The following is a 22500-nucleotide window of genomic DNA, read 5'->3' as shown; positions in this document are numbered from 1 at the left end:
ATGAAAATGGCGGCTGTATTACCTCGGCGACGTCACATTCTGACGTCATCCCCTCCAGAGCAATAAACAGAAAGGCCTTTAATTCGCCAAAATTCACCCATTTAGAGTTCGGAAATCGGTTGAAAAAATACATGGTCTTTTTTCTGCAACATCAAGGTATATATTGACGCTTGCATAGGTTTGGTGATAATGTTCCGCTTTAATGACAAGGTTTGCCTTTGCATTGCCTTTCTAATTTCTCTTTCATTCCCGTAAAAGCTTTAAACGTTGTGTGCTGACTTGCTGTATCGCATGAGAGACACAAAGCACGTTAACGCTCAATCTCACAATGACGTACAGAGGGATAAACAGGCTTACATCTACACCATTAAGCCTATCGTGGCATGGAATAAAGCTTCAGAATCAATGTATTCCCATTTTAGTATGTTGTTAAATTTGCATTCAACCATTTCAGTGACCTGATCTCCTTAAAACCAGTCCTTTGCATTCCTTTCTGGTGCAGAATACCTCAGAATAAAAAGGCCTTTGCACTCTTTAAACAGCCACATTTAATGAGCAATAAAAACTTGTTTTGCAGAGTAGACTTGTAAATGTTGATGGCTGATGCCCTTTGTCAGTGTTGTCACGCATAACTGCCAAAATCTTCAAATCCATAACCCATCAGATGCATTTCAGGCATGATAACAAAAACATTTAATACTATACCAGCAAACAGTAGTGTTTTATTCTTATCGAAAAATACTATGCTTATCAAGATATGATTTTGGCAACAGAACCTGATTTTGATAAGACGATAATCATTGCAATGACTTCAACACAAGCTAATAAACCTACCGGGCAAACACATTTACAAGGATCCTAACATGACCATGCCAGTCCTGTGACGCACGTTCCTCGCTTGCAAAAAAAAGAAAAGCACACAGGCGTCTTTTTCCCGGGGCACAGAATACATAGGAGCACAAACTGTGGCTCTATATGCCAACGTTCTCGGTTGGATTTTCCATAGACGTTTAAATTCGACTTTTAGAAAAATACAAACCCCGTTTCCATATGAGTTGGGAAATTGTGTTAGATATGAATATAAACGGAATTCATCCATCCATTTTCTACCGCTTATTCCCTTTCGGGGTCGCGGGGGGCGCTGGCGCCTATCTCAGCTACAAACGGGCGGAAGGCGGGGTACACCCTGGACAAGTCGCCACCTCATCGCAGGGCCAACACAGATAGACAGACAACATTCACACACTAGGGCCAATTTAGTGTTGCCAATCAACCTATCTCCAGGTGCATGTCTTTGGAATACAATGATTTGCAAATCCTTTTCAACCCATATTCAATTGAATGCACTACAAAGACAAGATATTTGATGTTCAAACTCATAAACTTGATATTTTTTTGCAAATAGTAGTTAACTTAGAATTTCATGGCTGCAACACGTGACAAAGTAATTGGGAAAGGGCATGTTCACCACTGTGTTACATCACATTTTCTTTTAACAACACTCAATAAACGTTTGGGAACTGAGGAAACTAATTGTTGAAGCTTTGAAAATGGAATTCTTTCCCATTCTTGTTTTATGTAGCGCTTCAGTCGTTCGACAGTCCGGGGTCTCCGTTGTCGTATTTTACGCTTCATATTGCGCCACACAGAACACCTTTCTACTTTGCATCAATCCACCTTAGGTGAGCTCAGGCCCAGCCAAGCCGGCGGCATTTCAAGATATTGTTGATCAATGGGTTTGGCTTTGCATAGTAGAGTTTTAACTTGCACTTACAGATGTAGCGACCAACTATAGTTACTGACAGTGTTTTTATGAAGTGTTCCTGAGCCCATGTGGTGATATCCTTTACACACTTATGTCGGTTTTTGATGCAGTACCGCCTGAGGGATCAAAAGTCAGTAATATCATCGCTTACGTGCAGTGATTTCTCCAGTCTCTGAACTTTTTGATGATTTTACGGATTGTAGATGGTAAAATCCCTAAATTCCTTGCAATAGCTCGTTGAGAAATGTTGTTATAAAACTGTTCAACATTTTGCTTACAAAGTGGTGACCTTCGCCCCATCCTTGTTTGTGAATTACTTAGCATTTCATGGAAGCTGCTTTTGTACCCAATCATGGGTGTATATATATATATATATATATATATAAATCAATAAAAAACGAAAGGAGATGTGATGCCAAAAAATACCGGTACTTTTCAGAGGCGGTATTGTACCGATAATGATTCATTAGTATTGTGGTACTATCCTAATATCGGTATACCGTACAACCTTATTTAACAATGATAAAAATAATTGTGACTAAATTTGGCCATAATCATATAGTTCTACATCTAACACTGATATCATTTCATAATTATTAGACAAATGGTCAATGACTTACGGACAATTAGATACCAAGTCCTGTTTGTGTCCCTGCTGAGACAATATGCTTGATGGCCGCCATGTTTTAGTCTTGCTCAAATTTCACACACCAGGGTTTCCCACACATTCATTTATTTGTGGTGGCCCGCCACGAAAAAATCAAAATAACAAAATTATAAAAAAAAAAAATTCGGCTTTTGACTCACTCGACCGCTCATAAAAGCAATGGGACTCTGTCTGTGAATGGAGCTTGTAGTTACATATTATATAAATATGTAAATATTATATCAATATGTATATAAATATGTACATAAAGTGTTGTAATTATATTCCAACTCCGCGTACTTCTTGGTCATCGCCGCCGCCGCTGACACTATGCTCCCCCCGCCCCCGGCATCCCCTCCCCCCGCCACCCGACCACACCACCACAAATAGATGCCTGACCTGTAGGAAACACTGCGGACACACATGCAAGTTGGTTATGGACCAAATAGGGTGAGTATTATGCTAAATACCCTGAAGTTACAGTGGTTGTTCTGTAGAACACACTGATCTGAGAAAGTACAATTAATCCAATTTACGTGGTCAAATTCATCAGAAAAACCATAACACAGCCAACACAGTAAGGTTCCATGTTTTGACACATTTTCATCATTATGTGAACAGTTTAGGAGTCGGACGAATATCAAATGCAGCGTCATAAAGACCGTCAGTCACATGGTTATGGGACGCCAACGATGCCCTGGTTCTCCCAATCCCACAGGGATCAAAGAGGCTTGCCAGAGTGACATCGGTTGCATCGGGATCAGTGCGTCGGAATAGGGAATCAAGGAGGCAGTCATGTGATTTAATGCAATTTGATAGGAAGAGCCACTTTGCCAGCACGGTGGGTGTGGACACAATGTCTGTGCGCTTTCTTAGGCACAGTGGGGGTAAAAAAAATAACCTAGTTAAAACATCCTCTTTGTACAATATTTACTACTACTAGGGGTGCACACAAAAAAAAATAAAATCGGTTCCCGTTTCTATTGCCAAAACATCACATGGACAAAGATAAGACCTTCTGGAGGAAATTTCTGTATTCAGATGAAACAAAAATTGAGCTGTTTGGCCACAATACCCAGCAATATGTTTGGAGGAGAAAAGGTGAGGCCTTTAATCCCAGGAACACAATTCCTACCGTCAAGCATGGTGGTGGTAGTATTATGCTCTGAGCCTGTTTTGCTCCCAATGGAACTGGTGCTTTACAGAGAGTAAATGGGACAATGAAAAAGGAGGATTACCTCCAAAGTCTTCAGGACAACCTAAAATCATCAGCCCGGATTTTGGGTCTTGGGCGCAGTTGGGTGTTCCAACAGGATAATGACCCCAAACAAACATCAAAAGTGGTAAAGGAATGGTTAAATCAGGCTAGAATTGAGGTTTTAGAATGGCCTTCCCAAAGTCCTGACTTAAACATATGGACAAGGCTGAAAACCAACACTGAACTGCAGCAGTTTTGTCAAGAAGAGTGGTCAAAAATTCAACCAGAAGCTTGTCGATGGCTACCAAAAGTGCCTTATTGCAGTGAAACTTGCCAAGGGACATGTAAGCAAATATTAACATTGCTGTATGTATACTTTTGACCCAGAAGATTTGCTCACATTTTCAGTAGAACCATAATAAATTCATAAAAGAACCAAACTTCACAAATGTTTTTTTGTGACCAACAAGTATGTGCTCCAATCACTATCACAAAAAAGGAGTTGTAGAAATTTTTGGAAGGTCAAGACGGACAAGACTTTATGTTCTTTACAAGTGGATGTAAACATTTGACCACGCCTGTATATGTATATTTTATTTATTTTTAGTGTAAGAATAAATTTTTTTAAAATACCTTTAGGCCAACTCTGTGCTTCCAGACAGAGCTTTTCTAACCTGTTTTTAAAAATTATTATACCAAATAATACATTGCGAGAATCAGTTTTGAATGGAATAATCACCCCAGGAATCGGATCTAATCGTAAAGTGCCCAAAGACTTACATCCCTAACTCCTCGTGCAGGGGAGCCCATTACGTCGATCGCGAGCTACGAGTCGATCACGGAGGCCGGGCATTAAAAAAATAGACATCGAGGCAGAGCACGCTGGAGCCCGGCCCAAGTTTGCGGAGAGGAGGCGGGGATGGCGAGCGAGCGGCGAGGCGAGGCATGCCGGGAGCGACGCCACAATTGCGATCAGGTGCGTGGATCGCGCACCTGGATAAGATTAATGAATCCTCTCGCACGGTTTGTAATGGTGGCAGCCGTGATTGTCGGGGAGACAGGTGGAGAAACAACGAAGGAACGAGAGCGAGAGACGACAACACAAGCAGCAGGGCATGCAACTCGGAAGAAAGCGAGAGCGAGAGGCAGACGCAGACAACGGGGAAGGCTGAAAATCTACACGCAAAAGACTTTTGCTTATTGAAAAATAAATAAGTCTACACCTGCTCGAAGTCATGTCCTTCCTTGGTGGTCCCTGGAACCCGCACGACGGCTTGAGACCGTCACAAGTGTTTAAAAACGGAGTATGTGAGTTGGACAAATGAGATGCCAAATCCAACCCCTTTCATGTGGTATTGGACAGAAAGGAGGACTTTTTTTTCTCCTGTCATTTTCCAATCAATGCAAATCATCAGAATCAGGTAATACACCCACTTATATTCTTGTCTTCATGAAAGACAGGAATCTATATGTGTTAAACATGCATGTATTATCATTAAACACCATTAATGTGTTAACAAAAATGTATTTTTCATAAATAAATAAATATATATTATAAATATGAAGGAGGTAGCTCTCCTCGACTTGGTCAATTGAAAAGTAGCTCGCCTGCAGAAAAAATGTGTGCACTCCTGTCCTAGTGTATGATATGCTGCAGAGTGTTAAAGTACTGAATGTATAAGTTTCAATGTAAAATATATTCTGATTAAAATTTATAATACAGGACACGGAATTTACTTCGATTACAAACATATTTCTTGCACTTTGAAACCCAAGACAACAGCATGCAGCCTTCCATTGCCTCCCATGTAAATTTAGTCCTATACGTCTTGAGTTGGAAACGCCCATCCAGCCCTTTGGAACACAATGTTCCCTTCCAGCGGTATAGACTAGGTTGCTTTGTGATAATGACCCTCAGCTGGGGGTGCAGGAAGAGGCTTGCACACTCAAGCAAGACCCAAAGTAAGAGAGTGCTCGCGGAGAAAGGTAAACACTGATGAGCGAGCGAGGGGGGATGGGGAGAATGTGTTCTGCAGAAAGAATATGAAGAAATCATTGACTCTAGCCTCTTTTGCGACAGGAATTCTGCAAAATGAAAATGTTTTTTTAGGGTTTTTTTGTTTGTTTTTTAAACACAGAACACATTGACACACAGACGAATATTAACAGGTATATTTTTTGAGGAAGCAACAACTTACTGTTGTTGCTTCCAACGCAACAACAGTAAATTGGACTCTACATCCCAGTTCAAGGTAAGAGTCCTCAAAAAAAAAAAAAGTTGGACATCCATCCATCCATTTCCTACCGCTTATTCCCTTTGGGGTGGCGGGGGGCGCTGGTGCCTATCTCAGCTACAATCAAGCAGAAGGTGGTGTACACCCTGGACAAGTCGCCACCTCATCGCAGGAAAGTTGGACAATAAATCTGGTATTTTTGCCCTCAAGTAAAAGCTCCAAATCGGATCTTTTCGCATCAGATTTGAGCCGCATCAGGAGGTATCTGAACCTGATCTTTTCAAATGTGTCCAAACAGCAATGTAACCTGAATGGGACTTTTACATCATCTTAGAGCGAGCTACGTCATTTCTGTCTATTCCTTTTTGCAAATTCTATTTCTCTTCCCCTTGCAGTCGTTTTACGTCATCTGCCTACTTCTTCGACACAACAGCCACGGCACTAACCCCGCTCACACGCTGATCTGTGGAAACCATATTTTCTCGCCTAATAGCGACTTCCTTGTTCATTTACAGATTTCAGTGTTTTGTCAAAATGAGCCGCTTAATCAAAATAAAAACTACCAGTTGTGTCTATCAATTTACGCTGCTGCCGCGCCAAAAATTATACCCATACCTATATACTAGGGGTGTGGGAAAAAAATTGATTTGAATACGAATCGAATCGTTTACGTTGTGCGATTCAGAATAGATTCTCAGTTGTTTTTTTTTTTAAATCAATTTTTTTTTTTTAAATCAATCCAACAAACTACTACACAGCAATACCATAACAATGCAATCCAATTCCAAAACCAAACCTGACCCAGCAACACTCAGAACTGCAATAAACAGAGTAATTGAGAGAAGACACAAACACAACACAGAACAAACCAAAAGTAGTGAAACAAAAATGAATATTATCAACAACAGTATCAATATTAATTATAATTTCAGCATAGCAGTGATTAAAAATCCCTCACTGACATTATATTAGACATTTATAAAAATAATAAAAAAAGGACAATAGTGTCACAGTGGCTTACACTTGCATCGCATCTCATAAGCTTGACAACACACTGTGTCCAATGTTTTCACAAAGATAAAATAAGTCATATTTTTGGTTCGTTTAATAGTTACAACAAATTTACATTATTGCAATCAGTTGATAAAACATTGTCCTTTACAATTATAAAAGCTTTTTTTTTTCAAATCTACTACTCTGCTAGCATGTCAGCAGACTGGGGTAGATCCTGCTGAAATCCTATGTATTGAATGAATACAGAATCGTTTTGAATCGGGAAAATATCATTTTTGAATCGAGAATCGAATCGAAAAAAATCGATATTTTATCGAATCGTGACCCCAAGAATCGATATTGACTCGAATCGTGGGACACCCAAAGATTCACAGCCCTACTATATAGTGAATTATATTTATATAGCGCTTATACCTAAGCAATCACTTACTTAAAGCGCAAGTGAGGAGACAACTCTTCATCTGCCAGAAGTAGTTACCCTATTTTCCGGACTACATAAGACGCACATCAAAACCCGGTGCACCTAATGTAAGGAATACGTTTGGTTGAGCTCACCCACCTCGAAGCTATTTTATTTGGTACATGGTGTAATGATAAGTGTGAGCAGTAGATGGCCGTCAAACATAAAAAACAAGTGTAGCCCGCACTGAGGGGTCTCAAGTAAACAACATTTTAAATGTTCCATTAAAAATACAGAACATTACACAAGTGTTATAATGGTGTGTGTATAAGGTAAGACATTATCCGGCGTTTTGTTTCACAATATTATGCAAAAGCAACTTTGCTTGCCTACTGGTGCCTGCTGATCTGTATCTGCATAAATCCTGAAAAATAAAATGTGTCTACGCCGACTCCGTAGTTGATAAGCTTCATCTCTATCTTCTTGTTATGGGACATTCATCCTCCGCTGTGCCTGCTGATCTGTATCTGCATAAATCCTGAAAAATAAAACGTGTCTACGCCGACTCCGTAGTTGATAAGGTTCATCTCTATCTTCTTGTTATGGGACATTCATCCTCCGCTGTTGCAGTTTCTATTATAAAGTAGTGTAAAGTTCTTACTTATATCTGTCAGTAAACTCGCCATGAAAGCACTAAAACATACCGGTGTAGTGAGTTTACATTATTCACCCAAGGAACTTTAGTTATTAGAGAGTTCCGGTCGGACGGTTTTTCACGGGACACATTTCCGGATGAGGAGATGCGGATTGAAGTAAAGTCTGAATGTCATTAAAACAGTTAGCTCCATCTTTTGACACTTCTTCCACTCCCGTCCTTGCACGCTACACCGCTACAACAAAGATGACGGGTAGAAGACACAACCTAAGATGAGCCACGTAAATAAGACCGCACACAAAACGGCGCATCCTGAAGCGACTGTCAGAAAGCGGCTTGAAGATGATCTGTAAAACAATCTATGAAAAACTTCCACCATATAACCACCTTTACATGTTATGTAGACCACAAGATAGTGTTTTCCATTTCGAAAAAAATATTTAATAATATTACTCCTTTAATGCGGTAGGAAATGGATGGATAGATAATGCGCCCTATAATCCGGTGCGCCTTATATATGAAAAAAGATCGAAAATAGACCATTCATCGTCAGTGCGCCTTATAGTCCGATGCGCCCTATGTTCGGGAAAATACAGTATATTGTTTTCCTTGGGATCATTCAGGAGCGTCTCAGGGATGCAAGGAGAGTTAAGTATTTTGGATAATTGTGTGTCAGGGACGTAGCAAGCGCTTATTAAGGAGTTTGTTTACAGGCTAAAAAGCAAATACAATAAAAAAACAATGTGAGACAATTTGTTGACGCCCTGGGAACAGTAAATCGTTTTTACAAACTTGAAGAGTCAGCAATGTAAGGAAATGAAAAGAAGTACGCAGCTTTATTTGCTATGAAGCGGACAGTCTACAGAGCTCAATGTGCTCAGTAGTCTCCATGGCCAGTGGGCAGGAACAATTGAGTGCCAGTCCAGCTCCGGTGCCACAACATACAGAACTGGATCATTCTGGTCTTGCTAGCAACTTATAGAAAAGGAGAAAAACAAGTCCAGCAAAAAGCCAAAATAGACAGATGTAGTAATTAAAATCTAACTTCTGGAATGTGATAAATACAGTTAGTTAATCACCACAAACAAAGTATCACTTTAAAGTAATTATATTTGATTGGCGACTTGTCCAAGGTATACCCAGCCTTACGCCCGACTGCAGCTGGGATAGGCTCCAGCACCCCCACGACCCGGAGAGGATCAAGCAGTAGAAAATGGATGGTGTATGTAGACGTGGTGTAGTACGATTGTGCAAATTTAAATGATACACAATGTGAATTTGGCCTACAATACGAGGATGTTAGTCTATCGCGGGGGTCGGCAACCCAAAATGTTGAAAGAGCCATATTGGACCAAAAATACAAAAACAAATCTGTTTGGAGCCGCAAAAAAATTAAAAGCCATATTACATACAGATAGTGTGTCATGAGATATAAATTGAATTAAGAGGACTTAAAGGAAACTAAATGAACTCAAATATATCTACAAATGAGGCATAATGATGGAATATGTACATACAACTAGCCTAACGAGCAGGTTAGCACAGATTAGCTTGCAGTCATGCAGTGACCAAATATGTTTGATTAGCACTCCATACAAGTCCATAACATCAACAAAACTCACCTTTGTGCATTCATGAACAACATTATAAGTTTGGTGGACAAAATAAGACAGAAAACGAAGTGGCATAAAACACGTCTTAGAAAGTCGGAGAAAGTTATGCATGTAAAAAAACTACGGTGAGTTCAAGGACTGCCAAAGTTAGTAGGACAAAACGGCGATCGCCAAACACTTGAATCAGTGAAGCATGTTTAATATAAACAGTGTGCTTTATAACAATTAGGGAGGTTTGTGTCATGTTTGTCCTCCTACAGAAACTACTGTATATTAAAACTAAAAATATGTTTTTTCCCCCTCATCATTTCCATTTTTCATACATTTTTGAAAAAGCTCCAGAGAGCCACTAGGGCGGCGCTAAAGAGCCGCATGCGGCTCCAGAGCCGCGGGTTGCCGACCCCTGGTCTATCGCCTTGGGACATAATGATTAAACTGCAGTAAAACTCCTGAAAGTTTGTATTATTGTTTTTGATAAATATCATAAAACCATCATGATTACAGCACTTTGATAGACGGGGATACTGCTCATGTATTGGAAAAGCAAGCTCGCACATAGGGATGTAACGATAAACAATATAATGGTAAACACGGTTTTAAATCGAAGTGATCGTAAAACCATGATCGATAACAATGATAAAGTCGCTGATCGCACCCACCTGTTCCCAATTAGCCTGTTCACCTGTGGGATGTTCCAAATAAGTGTTTGATGAGCATTCATCAACTTTCTCAGTCTTTTTTGCCACATGTGCCAGCTTTTTGAAACATGTTGCAGGCATCAAATTCCAAGTGAGCTAATATTTGCAAAAAATTGTGATTTCAGGATATTTACCCTTAACATAACGCCACCATCTCAAACAGGCCCAAGCCTGCATAGTTAGTTACATAGCTAAAGTAAAGGCCTACTGAAATGAGATTTTCTTATTTAAACGGGGATAGCAGGTCCATTCTGTGTGTCATACTAGATCATTTCGCGATATTGGCATATTTTTGCTGAAAGGATTTAGTAGAGAACATCGACTATAAAGTTTGCAACTTTTGGTCGCTAATAAAAAAGCCTTGCCTGTACCGGAAGTAGCAGACGATGTGCGCGTGATGTCACGGGTTGTGGAGCTCCTCACATCTGAACATTGTTTACAAACATGGCCACCAGCAGCGAGAGCGATTCGGACCGAGAAAGTGACGATTTCCCCATTAATTTGCGTGAGGATGAAAGATTTGTGGATGAGGAAAGTGAGAGTGAAGGACTACAAAAAAAAGAAAAAAAGACGAGGGCTGTTGGAACGATTCAGATGTTATTAGACCCATTTACTATGATAATTCTGGAAAATCCCTTATCTGCTTATTGTGTTACTAAATGTTTTAGTGAGATTATATGGTCGTACTTGTACAACCTGAAAGACGGAGGGGTGTAGTGACAGGTCTGGTGACCACCAGTGTCTCCGAGGGAAGCCACGTTTCTCGACGAGGTGAAGGCTGCCGGGCTGTGATTTTTGCCCCCCTCCTCCACGGTGTAAGCATCCGACGGTCGGAGGCGGCCGGTGGGAGGAGGCAAGAGAGTCTGCAGCTGCAGGAGGAACGACGCAAGCTTTGCGCTCATGTCCACGGTAAGAGCCGACTTATTACCACCATTTTCTCACCGAAACCTGCCGGTTGACATGTGGTAGGGAACCATGCTCGCTTGACCGCTCTGTTCCATAGTAAAGCTTCACCGTCATCTTTCGGGAATGTAAACAAGGAAACACCGGCTGTGTTTGTGTTGCTAAAGGCGGCCGCAATACACCGCTTCCCACCTACATCTTTCTTCTTTGACGTCTCTATTAATAATTGAACAAATTGCAAGAGATTCAGCAACACAGATGTCCAGAATACTGTGTAATTATGTGACTTATAGACTTATAGCTGGATCGGTGCTGGAGCAAAATGTCCGCTACAATCCGTGACGTCACGCGCACGCGTCATCATACCGCGACGTTTTCAGCAGGATAATTTGCGCGAAATTTAGTAGACTAACCCGGCATGTGTTGCAATGTTAAGATTTCATCATTGATATATAAACTATCAGACTGCGTGAGGCCTTTACAGACACTGTAGGATAAATGTGTGTGTGTGTGTGTGTATGTATATATATATATACTAATTTTTTTAAACAGGCCAATGCCGAGCAATGTCACCTGCAACTTCTTCTGACATGGGTTTGTATGCCAAATAAACACAGATATGCCATTTACAACCTACTATGTTTATATCCTATTCTGTATATATTATACACAATCGTTCTTGTGGTACTTACAGGGCTAAATGGGACTAGATAAAAAGAACAGACGTGGAACATAGTGAAGCTTCCAACTTTGTTAACTTTTCCTTACTCCAAGCAATAAGTACTTGCTAGCACTGGACCAAGGCACGCGTACGTTTATTTACACAGTATGTAATAGGTTTTATGTATGTGACTTTCACAATGTTTATAAATTAGAAGAAGCACGGATCAACAGGTTTCTGACTAATCCAGGCTTTTACTCGATCTAGCTTCAAGACAACTAACACATTTATTTTCACGAAAAGTCCAAAAGTGAAACATTCGCTTATTTGCCGAAAGTCTTGCAAACATGTAAATTGTTCAAAATCCTTACACTAAGGCATGGGTGTCAAACTCCGCCGTGTAATTTCATTTGGCCCTTGAGGCAATATCAAATTAAACATTAGAGCTGGCCTGCCGGTATTATACAGCGGCGATGCCGCTCTAACACCGCTAATCCTCGTACTTGCCAACCCTACCGAGACTCCCAAAGTTCAGTGCCCCTCCCGAAAATCTCCCGGGGGACCATTCTCCCAAATTTCTACCGATTTCCACCCGGACCACAATATTGTTTTAATGGCACTTCCTTTAGCCTTCTCTACAACCTTGCTTTTCCTACATACAAACATTGTGTCGTCCTAGTCACACAATATAAGCAGATTTTACACACACATAAGTTAATGCAAGGCATGCTTGATCAGGTCACACCGAGGGTGGCTGAATAAACAACTTTAACGCTTTTACAAATATGTGTCACACCATGAACCCACGCCAAACAAGAATGACAAACACATTTCGGGAGAACATCCGCACCGTAACACAACATAAACACAACAGAAGAAATACTCAGAATCCCTTGCAGCACTAATACCTCTGGTACGCTACAATATATAATTTGATATGCCATTGATATTTTTTAATTATTATTATTGTTTATACAAAACTCTATTTTGCATGTCACTATAAAATTATATAAGCCTTGCTTGTTCAATATTCAATGCAAAACTTGTTTGGATCCCTATTAAAAGGTTAATTTGTTCAACCTTGGCCCGCGGCTTAGTTCAGTTTAAAATTTTGGCCCACTCTGTATTTGAGTTTGACACCCCTGCACTAAGGGAAAAAAATTACTTAGAGCGGTCTTTGTTGTTATTATTGTCATACCTAACAGTTGTAAGCAGATAGCACTGAGTAAGCTGAGTCTCTTGTTTCACCGCCATTCACTTTCCGCTGTCTAATGAAAAGGTGACGGCGAGGGACGCGAGCGTTGTCAATGCCACAGGTGCGAGACAGCCTCTTGCGTGACTGCTTCCTCCTCGAGCAGTGAGCGTTTTTACGACGTTGAACGAAGGCAGAGTTTTTTTAACGAGCCCGCTGCCATTGCTTTGAGGCTTCATCTGTCGACGGCACGAAATAACACAGGCTCATAAAAATTCCTGAAGCGATTCCCGGCGGTTTGAGAGATGCACCACCCTTCTTTTACGCTTAAAATGCAAAAGAAATAATCACATCTTATGACGTTATGTTTTGTTGGCTTAAACATGGAAGTGTTGGAAGTGCATACATTGGACATATTCAAAGTTCTCATGTGTCCAAGGAAGTATTTCCTGAGTTGATAAACATAACATGATTTTTTAATAAAGGAAAAAAGATTTTGTGACGATGTGAATTAGTGAAGTGAATTATATTTATATAGCGCTTTTTCTCTAGTGACTCAAAGCGCTTTACATAGTGAAACCCAATATCTAAGTTACATTCAAACCAGTGTGGGTAGCACTGGGAGCAGGTGGGTAGTGTGTCTTGCCCAAGGACACAACGGCAGTGACTAGGTTGGCAGAGGTGGGAATTGAACCTGCAACCCTCAAGTTGCTGGCACGGCCACTCTACCAACCGAGCTAAACCGCCCCATAAACGATAAAAAATATAGATGTAATAGATGTCATTAGCGTTGACGCCGGTGAGCTACAGTGTGTTTTGAAGCATGTTTCGCTATTCCTCGTCCTGCATGGATAATACTTGGAAGAAACGTACTTTAATTGTCGCCAAGGAGGCGAAGATTAGTGATTTAGAAGTAGCTAAAACACTGCAGATGGATGTCTAAAACACCTCTTCCTGAGGCTTTTACGGTCTTAAAACCACCTTTATTGCCAGTTTTTAAGCCAAAATGCTTCCATTCTCCCTTTTCTGTCCAAACACTGTCTCTGCTTGCAAGTACTCTGGGATTTTGCACTGCCGAACATGCTCCTCTGCTCGTAAAACCAGCAATGTTTTTTTTTTTAATTGCAAACCGGTACTTTGCAAACAGAGTATAGTATTGTTTTTGATTCATTAATACCACGATACTATACTAGTACTGGTATACCGTACAACCCTAGCAGATACAAATTAAACTTTCAGAATATGTTAGAAATGTGATAAGGAACAAGTGATTAGTAGACTGTATAACGCATATGCTCCTTCTTGACTGCACTTAAATGTAGAATATATTTATATGATTCATAAATTATATATATATATATATATATATATATATATATATATATATATATATATATATATTAATTTATTATTATGATTGTCTATTGTGAGCGAACTGTGGTGCTGAATTTACCCCAAAAATCTTCCATCCATCCATCCATCATCTTCCGCTTATCCGAGGTCGGGTCGCGGGGGCAGCAGCCTAAGCAGGGAAGCCCAGACTTCCCTATCTCCAGCCACTTCGTCTAGCTCTTCCCGGGGGATCCCGAGGCGTTCCCAGGCCAGCCGGGAGACATAGTCTTTCCAACGTGTCCTGGGTCTTCCCCGTGGCCTCCTACCAGCTGGACGTGCCCTAAACACATCCCTAGGGAGGCGTTCGGGTGGCATCCTGACCAGATGCCCGAACCACCTCATCTGGCTCCTCTCGATGTGGAGGAGCAGCGGCTTTACGTTGAGCTCCTCCCGGATGGCAGAGCTTCTCACCCCATCTCTAAGGGAGAGCCCCGCCACCCGGCGGAGGAAACTCATTTCGGCCGCTTGTACCCGTGATCTTATCCTTTCGGTCATGACCCAAAGCTCATGACCATAGGTGAGGATGGGAACGTAGATCGACCGGTAAATTGAGAGCTTTTCCTTCCGGCTCAGCTCCTTCTTCACCACAACGGATCGATACAACGTCCGCATTACTGAAGACGCCGCACCGATCCGCCTGTCGATCTCACGATCCACTCTTCCCCCACTCGTGAACAAGACTCCTAGGTACTTGAACTCCTCCACTTGGGGCAGGGTCTCCTCCCCAACCCGGAGATGGCACTCCACCCTTTTACGGGCGAGAACCATGGACTCGGACTTGGAGGTGCTGATTCTCATTCCGGTCGCTTCACACTCGGCTGCGAACCGATCCAGTGAGAGCTGAAGATCCCGGCCAGATGAAGCCATCAGGACTACATCATCGGCAAAAAGCAGAGACCTAATCCCGTGGCCACCAAACCGGAACCCCTCAACGCCTTGACTGCGCCTAGAAATTCTGTCCATAAAAGTTATGAACAGAATCGGTGACAAAGGACAGCCTTGGCGGAGTCCAACCTTCACTGGAAACGTGTCCGACTTACTGCCAGCAATGCGGACCAAGCTCTGACACTGATCATACAGGGAGCGGACCGCCACAATAAGACATTCCGATACCCCATACTCTCTGAGCACTCCCCACAGGACTTCCCGAGGGACACGGTCGAATGCCTTCTCCAAGTCCACAAAGCACATGTAGACTGGTTGGGCAAACTCCCATGCACCCTCAAGAACCCTGCCGAGAGTATAGAGCTGGTCCACAGTTCCACGACCAGGACGAAAACCACACTGTTCCTCCTGAATCCGAGGTTCGACTATCCGGCGAAGCCTCCTCTCCAGTACACCTGAATAAACCTTACCGGGAAGGCTGAGGAGTGTGATCCAACGATAGTTGGAACACACCCTCCGGTCCCCCTTCTTAAAGAGATGGACCACCACCCCGGTCTGCCAATCCAGAGGTACCGCCCCCGATGTCCATGCGATGCTGCAGAGTCTTGTCAACCAAGACAGCCCCACAGCATCCAGAGCCTTAAGGAACTCCGGGCGGATCTCATCCACCCCCGGGGCCTTGCCGCCGAGGAGCTTTTTAACTACCTCAGCGACCTCAGCCCCAGAAATAGGAGAGTCCACCACAGATTCCCCAGGCACCGCTTCCTCAAAGAAAGACGTGTTGGTGGGATTGAGGAGGTCTTCGAAGTATTCCCTCCACCGATCCACAACATCCGCAGTCGAAGTCAGCAGAACACCATCCGCACCATACACGGTGTTGATAGTGCACTGCTTCCCCTTCCTGAGGCGCCGTATGGTGGTCCAGAATCGCTTCGAAGCCGTCCGGAAGTCGTTTTCCATGGCTTCCCCGAACTCTTCTCATGTCCGAGTTTTTGCCTCCGCGACCGCTAAAGCTGCACACCGCTTGGCCCGTCGGTACCCGTCCACTGCCTCTGGAGTCCTATGAGCCAAAAGAACCCGATACGACTCCTTCTTCAGCTTGACGGCATCCCTCACTGCTGGTGTCCACCAACGGGTTCTGGGATTACCCCAAAAATCAATTAAATGCTATTCTATTCCATTAGATTTTGGGGGTGAGTCGGATCATTTCTACAACATTGCCGTTACAAGGCTGAAATTAGGAACAGGCTAAGGAAACGGAGGATGAAAGATAAGAAGGTTCAGTCTGTTAATTTCATTCTGGCATAGGTGCTGAGCTCGATGCAAAGATGGAACCTTCTTGCAGTCTGTTTTGAAACAACAGATAAAACAAAACTAAAACAACTGGTATAGCTAGTCATTTTTCCTTAAAGTAATTATCTCATAAATTTGTGGACTTTGTTAGTGAGCAACATAGCTCAAAAAGGCCATGAGGGAATTTTGATGAAACTTTCAGGAATGATCAGAAACGGGTTAAGAAACAAGCGATTCAATTTTGGGGGGTAATCCAGATTTCCGTCTGGATTCACAACTTCTTGTAAAAGGATGTTTTTTTACTATTGGAAGATAAGGCCTGGCAAAGATCTGAGCGCTTTTAGTACTTTCGTCGTATTTTGTGGTTCTATTTTTATACACAGGCCCGTAAAATAATGGGCAGTGCATAACCTGATCTTGCATAGTGAACTAATAAATTAATGCAGGGGTCGGGAACCTTTTTGGCAGAGAGAGCCAAAAAGCCAAATATTTTCAAATGTATTTCTGTAAGAGCCGTATAATATTTTTTTTAACACTAAACACAACTAAACGCGTGCATTTTTAAGTAAGACCTACATTTCTAGAGTATAATAGGTCTCTTATTCTTTGTAAAAACATTTTTATTCTGAAGATAACTGTGGAGGCGGCCTCAAAAATCAGCGACAGGTGCGTAGATGGCCTACCTGGGCCTTGTTATCTAGTCACCTATCGCTCTGATATAAGCAGCAGCCAGGAGGAGAGACGGGGTTGGAGCTGGAGCCAGAGCGAGAACGAAAGAGAAAAAGACAATTGCTGGAAAGCAACTGAGAGACTTATTGAAAAATAAAACAATATTGTAACCCTGAAACAGGCTCTCATGTCATTGCTTGGTGTTCTGGAGAACCGCCAGGAGGGCCAGCCCCACACTAACCAATAATAAATAAATAACTTCTTCCAATAACGCAAAATCTTGAACAAAAAAAAGCATGAGAATGTTTTATATTTTCAACGTTATTTTTAACACTGTGATTACAAGTGGAATTATTCATTACCTATCGTGTTAAAAGGGGAACATTATCACCAAACCTATGCAAGAGTCAATATATACCTTGATGTTGCAAAAAAAAAAGACCATGTATTTTTTTAACCGATTTCCGAACTCTAAGTGGGTGAATTTTGGCGAATTAAACGCCTTTCTGTTTATCTGTCTTTTAGCGATGACGTCAGAACGTGACGTCACCGAGGTGATACACCCGCCATTTTCATTTTCAAAACATTACAAACACCGGCCGGGTCTCAGCTCTGTTATTTTCCAATTTTTCGACTATTTTTTGGAACCTACGAGACATTATGCCTCCTCGGTGTGTTGTCGGAGGGTGTAACAACACTAACAGGGAGGGATTCAAGTTGCACCACTGGCAAAAAATCTGCCGCCAGACCCCCATTGAATTTGCCAGAGTGTCTGCACATTTTACCGGCGATGCTAAGACAGACATGGCACAGAGATGTATGGATAACCTGCAGATGCATTTGCAACGATTAAGTCAACGAAATCACAAAGGTGAGTTTTGTTGATCAGACGTATTTGGTCAGCTAATCGATGCAAACACTTACCAATCAACGGATTTAAGTTGCTCCAGTGTCACAAGATGCAAAAGTCCTGATCGTTTGGTCCGCACATTTTACCGGCGATGCTAATAAGGCAGCCATGCTATGGGCCACTTCATTCGGTACACCCACGCTATTGGCCGAATAGCGTCAATAGCTATTCGCTCAATAGCTTCAATTTCGTTTTCGCTATCTGCCTCCATACTCCGACCATCTGTTTCAATACATGCGTAATCTGTTGAATCGCTTAAACCGCTGAAATCCGAGTCTGAATCCGAGCTAATGTCGCTTTATCTTGCTGTGGTAACCGCCATGTTGTTTGTATTGGCAGCACTGTATGACGTCACAGGGAAATGGACAGTGGTTTCGAAGATAGCGAAAATAAGGCACTTTAAAGCTTTTTTAGGGATATTCCGGTAGGTGTAAAATTTAAAAAAAAACTTCGAAAAATAAAACAAGGCACTGGGAACTGATTTTTATTGTTTTTAACCCTTTTGAAATTGTGATGTTTCCCTTTAAGCAATGTCAGCTCAGATTTATCCGAGAGCCAGATGCAGTCATCAAAAGAGCCGCATCTGGCTCGCGAGCCATAGGTTCCCTACCCCTGGTTTAATGCATTGGAGCAGCAAAATTCTTGCAGTCGTACGCATTATTAGGCATGCACTTAAATGAAGCAGGATCCTGACAACATATTAGAGAAAGATGCCATCCTAGAGGCACTTTGATTAATCATTCAAACCACTGGGATGTGTGAAAGTTAGCACAGGGAAGGTAAAACAATTTGAATAAACAGTTCTGCATTGGTAATGAAGTGTGTGTTTCACTGCATGCTCATTCGCTTGCTTGTGTGAAAGTGGAAAATACGCAAGTAGGTATGAAAGAAACGTGGTGCTTTGAATGCATCGGAGGCTGATTGGTTATTGATCTAACTGTCAAGGTGAGCATCTTAACACTCATAAACCTTTGCCTGCGTACTGTACATCTTATCCTAGGAGTCTTATCTGGTACTTTAAGAACATTCCAATCTGCTTTTCCTTAGAAAAATTGTTGAGGGATAAAAAAATACTCTGAGGTGAAGGCAGAGTTTGTAAATAAGCAAACCGACTAACGGTTTGTCTGAAAGAGGGACTGTAAACCTTACTCTCTCTATTTGTGCAGTTTTAATTGTAAAATGTGCTTTGTATTACACCACAGGTATCAAACTCGAGGCACGGGCGCCAGATATTGACCCGCAGCAGCCTGGAAATAATGTGCGATAATAAAGTACTTTAATACTAGTTCCTTCAATTTTGATAGAAAAAAATATTTTCTACATGCAAATAAACTTTAAAAATTGACTCATGACAGAACAAAAAATATACTATATATATCAATTAATCAAAGTTCAAATAGTATACTATATCAATAAATTAATCAAAGTTTATTTATATAGCCCTTAAACACAAACGTCTCAAAGGGCTGCACAGGTCACAAGGACATCTCAGATCCCACATTAGGGCAAGAACAAACTCAACCCAATGGTTGTCGAGCAGAGCTTGCGTCCTCCTGCAGCTGCGGACTATTACCTCCTCCCACCGGAGACACTGGCGGTCACCACACCCCTGCGACTTTCAGATACTATATAATCTCACTAAAACACTAGTGACACAATGAGCAGATAAGGGATTTTCCAGAATGATCCTAGTAGATGTGTCTAATAACATCTGAATCGCCATTTTTTTCCCCTAGTCCTTCACTCTCACTATCCTCACCCACGAATCTTTCATCCTCGCTCAAATTATTGGAGATATTGTCGCTTTCTCGGTCCGAATAGCTCTAGCTGCTGGTGGCTATGATTATGAACAATGTTCAGATGTGAGGGCTCTACAACCCGTGATGTCACGCGCACATCGTCTGCTACTTCCGGTACAGGCAAGGCTTTTTTATTATCGACCAAAAGTTGCGAACTTTTATCGTTGATGTTCTCTACTAAATCCTTTCAGCAAAAATATGGCAATATCGCAAAATGATCAAGTATGACACATAGAATGGACCTGCTATCCCCGTTTAAATAAGAAAATCTCATTTCAGTAGGCCTTTAATTATAATTTGTTGATTCAAAAATTTCAGAAATTCTGAATTTCTAGGCGCAGTCAAGGCGTTGAGGGGTTTAGGTTTGCTGGCCGCGGGATTAGGTCTCTACTTTTTGCAGATGATGTGGTCCTGATGGCTTCATCTGGCCGGTATCTTCAGCTCTCACTGGATAAGTTCCCAGCAGAGTGTGAAGCGACCGGAATGAGAATCAGTACCTCTAAGTCCGAGTCCATGGTTCTCGCCCGGAAAAGGGTGGAATGCCATCTCCGGGTTGGGGAGGAGACCCTGCCCCAAGTGGAGGAGTTCAAGTACCTCGGAGTCTTGTTCACAAGTGAGGGAAGACTGGATCGTGAGATCGACAGGCGGATTGGTGCGGCGTCTTCAGTAATGCGGACGTTGTACCGATCCGTTGTAGTGAAGAAGGAGCTGAGCCGGAAGGCAAAGCTCTCAATTTACCGGTCGATCTACGTTCATGAGCTTTGGGTCATGGCCAAAAGGATAAAATCACGGGTACAAGCGGGCGAAATTAGTTTCCTCCGCCGTGCGGCGGGGCTCTCCCTTAGAGATAGGGTGAGAAGCTCTGCCATCCGGGAGGAACTGAATTGAATTTGAATTAAAATATTTATTTCAAACCTGCACAGTACAACTAAACACAGTTTTTTTTTTTTTTTTTTACATGTTGGCAAAGATATTTATGCAAGGCTTGAAAAGGAGTTGGATGAAGCAGCTGCTTATAATAGCCCAACCCCTCTCACTCATTCCACATTTGACATAAACAATATAATACAAAAAAAATACTCTATAAACAAAACAAGAAAAAATCCTGTACACTAACAATACCATGAGACAAGACAAGACGAGACAAAACAAACACATGCACACACACACCGCTCCTCCACATGGAGAGGAGCCAGATGAGGTGGTTCGGGCATCTGGTCAGGATGCCACCCGAACGCCTCCCTAGGGAGGTGTTTAGGGCACGTCCAAGCGGTAGGAGGCCACGGGGAAGACCCAGGACACGTTGGGAAGACTATGTCTCCCGGCTGGCCTGGGAACGCCTCGGGATCCCCTGGGAAGAGCTGGGCGAAGTGGCTGGAGAGAGGGAAGTCTGGGCTTCCTTGCTTAGGCTGCTGCCCCCGTGACCCGACCTCGGATAAGCGGAAGAAGATGGATGGATGGATGATTCAAAATGTAGATTATCGGTGATTTTAGCACCATTGGCTGGCATTGAACTAAACTATGGAAGAAAATAACCTCTCTAATCAGCTCTCACGGTCCTCTGTCGACTTGAAAAACCTAAGTCAAAACATTTGTATTTGACTATAAAGGCCTACTGAAACCACTACTACCCGCCACGCAGTCTGATAGTTTATATATCAATAATGAAATATTAACATTGCAACACATGCCAATACAGCCTTTTTAGTTTACTAAATTACAATTTTAAATTTCCCGGGAGTTTCGTCTTCGAAACGTCGTGTAATGATGACGTGTACGCAAGACGTCACGGGTTTTTAGAAAGTATGAGCGCTGCGCACACACACAGCTAAAAGTCGTCTGCTTTAACGGCATAATTATACAGTTTTTTGGACATCTGTGTTGCTGAATCTTTTTCAATTTGTTCAATTAATATTGGAGAAGTCAAAGTAGAAAGATGGAGTTGACGAAGCTTTAGCCTTTAGCCACACAAACACACGGTGATTCCTTGATTAAAATTCCCGGAGGTGTGAAACTTTCCTATGGATCAGAGCGCGGTCAAGAGAAAATGGATCCCGACCACATGTCAGCCAGCAGGTTTCGGTGAGAAAATTGTGGTTAAAATCAATCCACTTTCAATCAATCCACTTTATTTATATAGCACATTTAAACAACAATAACGTTTCCAAGTGCTGCACAGCCATTTTAAAAACAATATTAAAAAAACAGTATTATGCTCCACCAATGACTGAATAAAAACAAAAAATAAGTAAATATAAAACCAATATAAAAACAAATATGATTAAAAACTATTTTAAAAGGGTAAAATCAATTAAAACAGTAAAGTAAAAATCAAAGTGTATAAAAAAACACAGAGGACCACACAACTCACGTAGTGTTAAAAGCCAAAGAATAAAAGTGGGTCTTAAGACGAGACTTAAAACAATCCACTGTGGAAGCAGTTTGAACATGGAGGGGCAGAGTGTTCCAGAGTCAGTTCTTACTGGAGAAAAGCTGAGCTTGTGCCGTCCATAGCTGCCGTCGACCTGAGACCCTGCGCGTCAACACACCCTTCCGACTATCAGGTACTATTA

The 22500-nt window shown here is 42.0% G+C and overlaps 1 protein-coding gene across 3 annotated transcripts in view; it reads right to left on the bottom strand.

The window, feature by feature from the left end:
- The window catches only part of suco (SUN domain containing ossification factor), a 128071-nt gene that overhangs the window by 99689 nt on the left and 5882 nt on the right, over window positions 1-22500 (bottom strand). The window lies entirely within an intron of this gene.

The sequence above is a fragment of the Nerophis ophidion genome, linkage group LG26 (assembly GCF_033978795.1).
Source record: "Nerophis ophidion isolate RoL-2023_Sa linkage group LG26, RoL_Noph_v1.0, whole genome shotgun sequence".
Taxonomy (NCBI): domain Eukaryota; kingdom Metazoa; phylum Chordata; class Actinopteri; order Syngnathiformes; family Syngnathidae; genus Nerophis; species Nerophis ophidion.
The sequence above is the reverse complement of the archived record's forward strand: the minus strand, read 5'-3'. Positions and strand labels throughout refer to the sequence as shown.